Source organism: Tympanuchus pallidicinctus, unplaced genomic scaffold, assembly GCF_026119805.1.
Source record: "Tympanuchus pallidicinctus isolate F22 unplaced genomic scaffold, pur_lepc_1.0 scaffold3, whole genome shotgun sequence".
NCBI classification, from domain to species: domain Eukaryota; kingdom Metazoa; phylum Chordata; class Aves; order Galliformes; family Phasianidae; genus Tympanuchus; species Tympanuchus pallidicinctus.
This window is the reverse complement of record NW_026294747.1, coordinates 4,945,803-4,954,607: the sequence shown is the minus strand read 5'-3', so window position 1 is coordinate 4,954,607 and position 8,805 is coordinate 4,945,803. Positions and strand designations below refer to the sequence as shown.

General features: G+C 42.8%; 1 long non-coding RNA gene across 1 annotated transcript; it reads right to left on the bottom strand.

Annotated features, from left to right (window-relative positions):
- Positions 1-3,480: 3,480 nt before the first annotated feature.
- LOC128086800 (uncharacterized) lies at positions 3,481-6,346 on the bottom strand. Its single transcript, XR_008209532.1, has 3 exons — positions 5,941-6,346; positions 5,421-5,554; positions 3,481-4,776 (listed from the first exon to the last, which is right to left on the bottom strand). It is a non-coding gene; the product is annotated as an uncharacterized LOC128086800 (long non-coding RNA).
- Positions 6,347-8,805: the final 2,459 nt, after the last annotated feature.

The following is an 8,805-nucleotide window of genomic DNA, read 5'->3' as shown; positions in this document are numbered from 1 at the left end:
CTCAGCACTCAAGACATTTCAACAGAACACACAGTGTTTTCCTCGTTAGTTTTTCTTTTGCTCGCTCTCTTCTGAATCATTCATTGCTTTGCCAGTGGGACTGGTGGTGTCTGTTTCCAGTTCTGCTCTGGCTTGGATGAAGTCCATTTGTTTCTTTTCCACTGCATACAGGGCAGCCTGTTGCACTGTTTTTGTCCTGTTTTCTGTAGAAAACCCGCGTGAGTGATAAGTTAAAAGAAGAGAGAAGGAGAGAAGCAGGAAGGGAGATACAACAATTTGATTAGAAATCGATATCATGTTGTTCTTAGTGATCTTTTTTTCCCCCTAGATATACACTAGAAAAAGAAGTATCCATGCAAATTTTACTCTGCTTGAATATTTTTCTCCTACTGTTAGTACAACTGTAGGCACAAGAAAAGTCCCTTACTTTCCCCACTTCCTCTCTAGTTTGCGGGTTTGAGAGTAATCTTGGGTTTTCTCCATTTCAGTGTTTCCTGGGGATGCTTGATCTCTGATGGTGGCTTTTTTTGGCCCACACAGGAGTTTCTGGTTATGCTGTAAATTTAAGTACGTGCTACAGAATTTGAATAAGCTGTATAATTTCACATCATTCTCTGCTCAGAGATCACCTGCACAATATCAGGGAGAACTGATGCTGGATTCATTGGCCAAGACTTGCAATGGTGAATATTAACAGCAGTTGACCTGAGAACGTCATCAAACTAAAATGCATCCTACATAACTGATAATTTACTTTTAAGAGTGCCTACTTTTGGTTAAATACTGCGAAGATGTACTGCTTTCTGGGCAGTGGAAAAAGAAAGGGTGCTGTGAAGGCCTCCAATTTAGCCTTCCTGCTCATAGGGAGTTCTATACCAACAACCATCCAGATAAGTTTCATCCAGCAGGTGTGAACATGTGGTAATATCCTCCAGAGTGCATAAGAAAGCATTTCACACCATGAAACACTTCACACCGTGCTGGAACAGACTCTTTGAAATGATCCTTTCATTCTTCCTTCCTCACCAGGTAGCACTGCTGAGATTTAACACAAGATAAATACTGAACTCATACATGACTAAACAAATTGTTTGCTGTTTTCTCCATGGCATACAGCTTCCCTGACACCATTCATTAGCCCATGACACTGCAATTTTTTTCAAGATGTATACACATAAGAGAGACTTTTTTTTTTTTTCCTGGAGTAGCTTAATTTCCCCTCTAAACATCAATTCAAAGATTATTTTTAACTATAAAACAAATCAGCATTCCAAGTAATATTTCCAAGTACTCTTGAAGATGCTATTTTGGCACGTACTGTATTCACTTGGTCTAAAGTGAGAGAAGGTATGAGAGAATGCATGATCCATTCTGTGTCCTGGTTGTGACTGAGATGAGCACACTGGCCTTGCTTCAGCACAACAACCATAGTCCTTCAAAATCCTGGAGGGCCAGGATGGAGAAAGGGAGCACAGAGCACTCCTTTCTCAATACACTTACAGTTACTCTAAATGAAGTTTCCTTCAAGGAGGATTAAATACCTAGGGAAAAAAAATATATATTGGAAAGCAATCACTTTGTAGCTTAATAGCAATCCCACATATTTCATAGCCTGCGTGCACTTCTGGTATAGAATTCATTATCATTAATGACATCAGTGATGAATCACGTATCTTTATTATGCCATGCACACAGGCGGTGCTTTTCATATGGCTACCCAACTGATGAGCACGGGGAATGCAAGCAGTGCAAAGGAATTCATTCCTAATGAGAAGCAATGAGAAAAAAGTGCCATGAGAAAGCTGTGGAGTGGAAAAGTGGGAAGTGAAAAGGGAAGGGTATAGAACGATGGTTTCCAAAGAACAGAGAAAATCAAGCAACTCTCACAGTACTTTATTTTCTAAGAATTACCCCCCAAAATCACTTTCATGTAAAAGCTTGTTGCTAGCTCACACTGAAGGTTCATCTTTTGATTTGAAGGACATTGTAAATTCTATGACAAGTTGACATTTCCTTCCTGTTCTCTTGCCAATGAGCAGAGGCCCCAGCCTAGGGCTCCCGAGCACCAACTGAAACACCAGCAAATAAATAAACACTATCAAAAATGCCAAAAATGCCGTCCAGGTTGAACATCCCATCTGTTAGAGCTCTCCCAGGCAGACATCCCACCTCCTCTGTCAGTCATTCAGCTGGGGAATAGAGAACGGAGGTCACTGACAGCGCTGGAACTCGCTGCCCACAGGGGCTATGGAGTCTCTTCCTCTGGACATAGCCCAGATCCATATGGCCTGTGTGACCTACTCAGGAACATGCTTTAGCAGGGCAGTTGGACTCTGTGACCAACAGAGCTCCCTTCCAATCCCTACAATTCTGCAACTCCGTGATCTGCTGCTAGGAGGAGTCACACTGAAGGAGGCCCCTTTCTGCTCGCAGCAATCCCACTGTGTGAATCTTGTTGTAAGAATCACACTGTGGGATCTTGAATCCATGGGTTATCAATGAATACCCTGATACTGGGTGCCAGCTGGGTCATTTACTGAGGCAGATAATCAGTAGGAAGGCTTTTTCTCTTCCTCTGCAGTGCAACAAGTCTTTTCTGCTGTACCTCGTGTACTTCTGATGCCATCCTTCCAACCATCACTTCTGCCCTTCAGCTCTAGGTCAGATTCTTTATCTTAATGTATAGATAGATACAGAGCCACAGATCCAGTGGAAGACATGTTGTCAGCAGTATGAACTACAAATGAAGTAGCCACTGAGGAAGGCACTGGAGACACAACGTAATATGGCAGTGGAAAATGGAGCTTGGAAGCTATTCCCATAGACAAGATACTTGTTACTCCAGCAGGGCCACGTTTGCACACCTCTGCAAGGGAAGAAGCATATTGTGCAGAGGAACAGCTGGCAAATCTACTACTACAGGAGGGGAGAGAAGAAATGTCAGGATGAAAGACCAAACCAGCACAGGACCAGTCAAGGCTGTCACAAAGTGATGAGCTATAGCAACGTAGCACCTTAACATGACATAAGTAAGATTTAAGGTTACAAAGTATTCCTAGCCCAAACTAGGGCTTATAATAAACATTTCTTTTCGTATGCTTTGGGATGGACACCAGGATTTCTCTGGATATTTCACTTTCGGGTCCTTTTGGACAAAAGTCTGTACCTTGCAGGAAGCGTCACTGAAAATGGAACTAGACTCCTCTACACACTGATAAGACTCTTATAAGATTCTAAGGGGCTAAGCAGCAGCTCCTGTGTGTGCTTTGCACTGTCTGAGCAAAAACACTTGCTAAGAAGAGAGGACTTACCACAAGCCTTTCTAAAATTTTGGAATGATTTCCCGCTTTGCTTCTTTTTTTTTTCCTTACAAACTTGTACAGACCAGATGTCTAAGGGATAATAGTCCACAGCACAGTTGTGACACTTATTTGTACTGTCAATATGCAATGGTAAGTTAATAAGAAATTTTAACTCATGTCATGAAGAAGACACCACTTTACTTCAGGAGCATTTGATGGAAAAGTTAGGGTGAATAAAATTCTTGTAAATGGCCAACTGTGAATCAGAAATAAACTTTGAATCAGAAATGCTTCCAGAAGACATTCAGTAAATAAAGTCTTTCTACCTGAACAGCACTAAAAGCCCACCCCAAAAAAAAAGCCAGGAGTCCAACGCATGCACAGTGCAACATAGTCTGGATGATCACTCCAATATCACCCACCACAGACTGCTCTAATAGCAATCCACTGGACAATTTTTAGCTCCTTGTCCACTGATGACTTCTGAAAATCTTCGTATGCCTCTAGGACCTCATTATTCCTGCCAGCCTTGTTCTCCTCCTTTGTGATTTACTTATTTCTGCTACGATTTCCCCATTTGTGATAGAAAGTTGTTCTTGCAGATGCTCCTTCAAGTTGGTTCTTGCAGAAGGAGAAATACAGATAGAGTCAGGTTGTTCATTTTAGCCACCACAGTCTTTAAAATTGGCAGAGAGGTAGACTGCTCTCGTGACATCTGAGCAGTAACTTGCAGCTGGGCTATTTAGGTGAAAACACCCGAAGTGGTCAGAGGAGGTCATTGGAGGAGCAGCAGCAGGTGAACTCTTGAAGACTGATAAATCGTGTTAAGTTTCCTAATGTTGTTATTTTGTTCTGTGCCACCTTCAAAAACAGGTAGTTGTGTCACTCGACTTTTGTGAGGCCCATTTTATTAACTGGAAAAAGGCCTTTAAGTAGGGGAACTGTTTGGTCACAGCTGGAAGTGGTGATGGAGCACCTGGTGAAGGGCCGTGGATGGCCCAGGGTCACCTTGTTTGCATCTGTGGTCCCCAAGTGACCAGAAGGGCTGGCCCCACGCAGAGCCATCCTGTGCTCACATGAGGCCAGCTACCGAAGGTAGGGCATCTCTTGGACCTGTGCTGCTTCCCATGAAGGAGTGCTGCACAGCCAGAGAGCCCCTTCACCAGTTGAGTGAGTTCCATTCCTCTTTCTGTATGTGACTATTGGCTTACCTGGGAATGTTTGGCCTGGCATTGCCAAGAATCGGAGCTTTTTATGATACACTTCAATAACATTTTGAGTTGGATAGTTGCTGCTGCTCCTTAAGTGAAGGATTGATTTAAAAGGGAAAATGCTTGCCCCCTCCCCCCCGAAAGGAAATATGATTAATATTTAGAATACTAGTGATGAGTATTAACGGGTACAGATAACATTCCATGCCCAGTGCCACAGCTGGCAGCTCTTTTCATTGCTTCAGGTCCTGTCTGCTTGGTATCTGTGGAGAACAAAAACAACACAATGGAGTGGTGACTCACACAAAATAAGACAGTAACAGAAGTGTACTTCTTGTTCTTCCTAGCCTTCTATTCCACTACCTTTCTGGAAACCTGCTTATCATCACCATAAAGACCAGCTGGATTCTCCCATGTACTTCTGAAACTACTTGTCTTTTAGAGACGTAAATTATTCTACTATAATAGCTCTCAAATCATTTATGCCATGTTCTTGATAAGAAGACCATATCTTATGGGTTGCATTGCTCAGTTGTTTACTGGCCATTTCTTTGGCTCCACCAAGTCCTTCCTTGTCACAGTGATGGCTTGTGGCAGTTGCGTTGCTACAGACAATTCTCTTCACTACACCAGTGTTATGAATAAACATGGCTGTGGCTGGCTACTGACAGCTTCTTGGATGGGAGGCTTTGTGCATTCACTGATGCAGGTCTTGCCAATCTTTAGGCTTGCCTGAGCCACACCGAGTGAATAAGAACTGTTTTTTGGGCTGCATATACATTTGTTGCAGTGAAAGTAATGCCTTCTGTTTATTTCCATGGAAACTACAACAGGTACAAGGAGCACAATAGCCCTGTTTAATAGAGCATGTTCTCAGCTACAAAACACTGTTTTTCATCATACTCACCATCATTATGTATGCATTTTTGCCAGCAAATTTTCTTTTGCTTCAGGCCGCACTCCTTAAAATCTGCACCAAAATCTATCACCACATCCACTGCTGAAATGCACCATCCACTGTGCTGACATCTACAATTTGGCCTCCAGAAACAAGCAAGCAAAAAGACATGAGCAGATTTTTTTTCTGAGTTGAATAACCTGATTGCAGCTCAGTACTACATTTGAGAGTTCACAGGTAATTTATTTACGTCCACTGAAAACAGAATCACAAATATCACAAACCCCCCAAAATGATTTTATTTATTTATTTATTTATTTTTGAAACAATCTTGAAACCCCTTCTCAAATTACTCCAACAGAATGGAAAGCATGGCTGTATATTTCCAGTTATTCACAAGACTGTGGGGACAGTGCCGGCTCATGTCCAGCTTCCCAACCTTCCCCTTCTCTTGCTTCTCCTCCAACCAGTATGTTGGTGTGATCTGCATTGCCTTCATTGTCTTCTGCCCAGTTGTGAATACACTCACCTACACCCTGAGTAACAAAGAGGAGAAGGAATCCATGTGGAAGCTGTGGCACGGCTGCAGATTCTCTTGAGACAAGCTGGGTTTGCAGGATGCATGGGGTTGCCTTCCTACAGACTGCTGGCAGGCCGGGGCATGGAAACAGAGCTGGAATCCAACATGGGCAATACTTAAAATGCAGATGATATTTAGATCCAGTTCACTAGTTTACCAAACCTTCATTTCTTCATTGGTTTCATTGGTACCCCTGTCTGCGTTACATGCTTTAGGTCCCCTTAGTCTGCAAGACAGATGAGGTATTTTTAAGTGTGTTGCTATTCACAGAGCTTTCCAATTATAGTTGTGGTTTCTGATGCCATTTAGAGCATCCTTCTTTGCACCCCCAAAGAGAAGGCAGGAGGACCAGGCTCATAAGTATAGAGATGTGATGGGATTATTTATTGAACCTTGTGAAGCACTGAGTGAATGACAACGTGGACCACTCTCAGATGTCTGGGATGAAACTCCAAGAGAAAAGGAATTGTGTTGTAGGATACAGTAGGGTCCAAATAACAATCATGTAAGCTGAAGTGGGAAACATTCAGCAGCCTTGGAACAGTGCTTGGAAAAAGTGAACCAGCATTATGCAATGGTGCCACTGCTCATTAAGAAACACGCAGGACTTCTGAAGGCATGCAGCATTCTGCTCCTTGAGCTACAAAGCAGAAAGACGTTAACAACTGTGGCCTTTGTCAGTCTTTGCCTTTCTTGTTGTCTAACCTTTGCTTTTCCGTGGATGGATCTGTAATGCTCATCTATTTCTCATAAAAATATTCTCGTATTCTCAGCACGGATTAAAAGCAGCTACAACAAAACTCCAAAAAGGCTTGCATCAGGCTAACAGCGTAACTTCTAAGTGTATGTACAGACACCAGGAGGCCAAAGGTCTTTAAAGGAAGCCCAGAGTAACCCAGTCCTTGTTAGAAAGGTCTACGGGCAGTTATGCACCAACTCTGCTTGTGTCACACCAGAATTTCTGAAATGAACATTGAGGTTATTTCCCCATTTGGAAAACAAGCAACTGTGCCTGTGTTGAAACCCAGCGCTATGGCAGAATTAAGGGTTGCATATGAGGGAATATCTGACTTTCCATCATAAAGAAGAAATAGGAAACAGGTCTTTCACCACTAACGTTTAAGGCGTAGAAAAATAAGTTCCCTCTCACAAGAAGCAAGAGCAGTTTCTTTTTAATGTTAGAATCAGATATCGAAGACCAGCAGAGCAGCAGAGTAGCATGGCCATAGCTGACACAGTCAGCATTTCAGGGCACATGAGAAAGCAGCAGGGTCTGTTTGCCTTTATTCTGCCTCCTGGATCCCCCAGTTTGAAGGACAAGGTGTGCATTTTTGTTCTCCATCCATGCTGGCGATGTAAGGTATCTGATCTCAGAAATAAGTTAACTTCACTGCTGTTGTACATCTGATTCTAGGGTACGACTGTGTCTATTCTAAAAGACGATCAGTGCCTGAGAAGTGGGGTTTTTTTTGGCCACTAAGGAAATTCAGAATGGTAAGATCAGATGGACTCACTTCTGGTGCATCTTTGGGTGAGAAATCAACGCATTTATCCATAATTAGAGTAACCTAGGGCAGCCTGTTGCTGAGGCTTATAGGAAGATTCACTCTCAGATATATATTCTGTTCATATTCGAACAGAATATGCCTGATAGCTTTTTGTCACCAAATGAAGATACAGCACAGTGCAATGATATAGCATTGTCCAACACAACAGAAGATTACCAGCAATTAATTTCATGTCAGGTATTAACAAAATATAACACAGTTATATATAACTGATGATATTAAAAATAGATGCTGAAATACAGAAACTGTCTAAACAGCTTCACTTGTGTGAAGACACCCTAAATAGGTGCCATCTATCAGTGACATGTACTAATGTTGTCTGAAGTAAGCTCCCTCTGCACTGTTGGAGACAGGCAGCTCCTCTATCCTCACAGTGAAATCAGCTTGCAAACGTTGGTTGGCTGACATAAAGGCATAGAAACTTGGCATACCTGCCCCAGATTCTATCTCAGTGCTGGCAGTGCTTTGTGCTGAACTTGCCACTGGATGCTACAGCACAATAAGTCCTTGGCTTTTTAAAAAAGGAAGAATGATGCCAAATGCAAAATGGGAGGAATTTAACCAGATGATCTATAATTTTGCACTTATGTCCATCACACCAAACTTGAAACACACAAGATTTATCAGCTGAAAATAATAGGGAAAGTAATTATTCCCCCAGTATTAGCCTGTAGGAAGGATGTCCACATATCTGCGTGGAACTAAGGGTGAGCCTTAGGGTAAAACCAAAGGACTCTCAGGAAGTCTTGGGATGGGGATGACAATAAGCCTAGGAGGAAAATTGTCCCCTTGCAAACTTGTACGAGTCTGCCAAGGCCAGGTGATGACATCCTCTTTGCAGCCTCTGAACACCTCCCTGTGTTACTGCCTGGAACAAACAAATATCAGCCTCAGGTTTCTGTAGCACATTCTGCTTGTTGCTACCATTATCTCTGTGTTGCTGCTCATGACATCCAGGCCAAGAGCCAGTCCACACCGTTCAGACTGAATAGTCGCAGCCACTCCTCATCAACTTTGTGCTCCAGACCCTGCACAGCTTTGCTGCCCTTCTCTGGACACACTCCTGGGCAATCAACTCTGGCTGGCCCTGTTTGAACAGGTACAGAGGACTGTGTGGTCTCAGGAGGTCCCTTCCCATCTCAAATCTCAAGATTTTGTGATTCTGTATCTTGTATCAGGAGACAACCCTGAGGAGCTGGGACTTAGCACTCATATCAAAGAGACAGGAGAACCAGGGCACAACTGC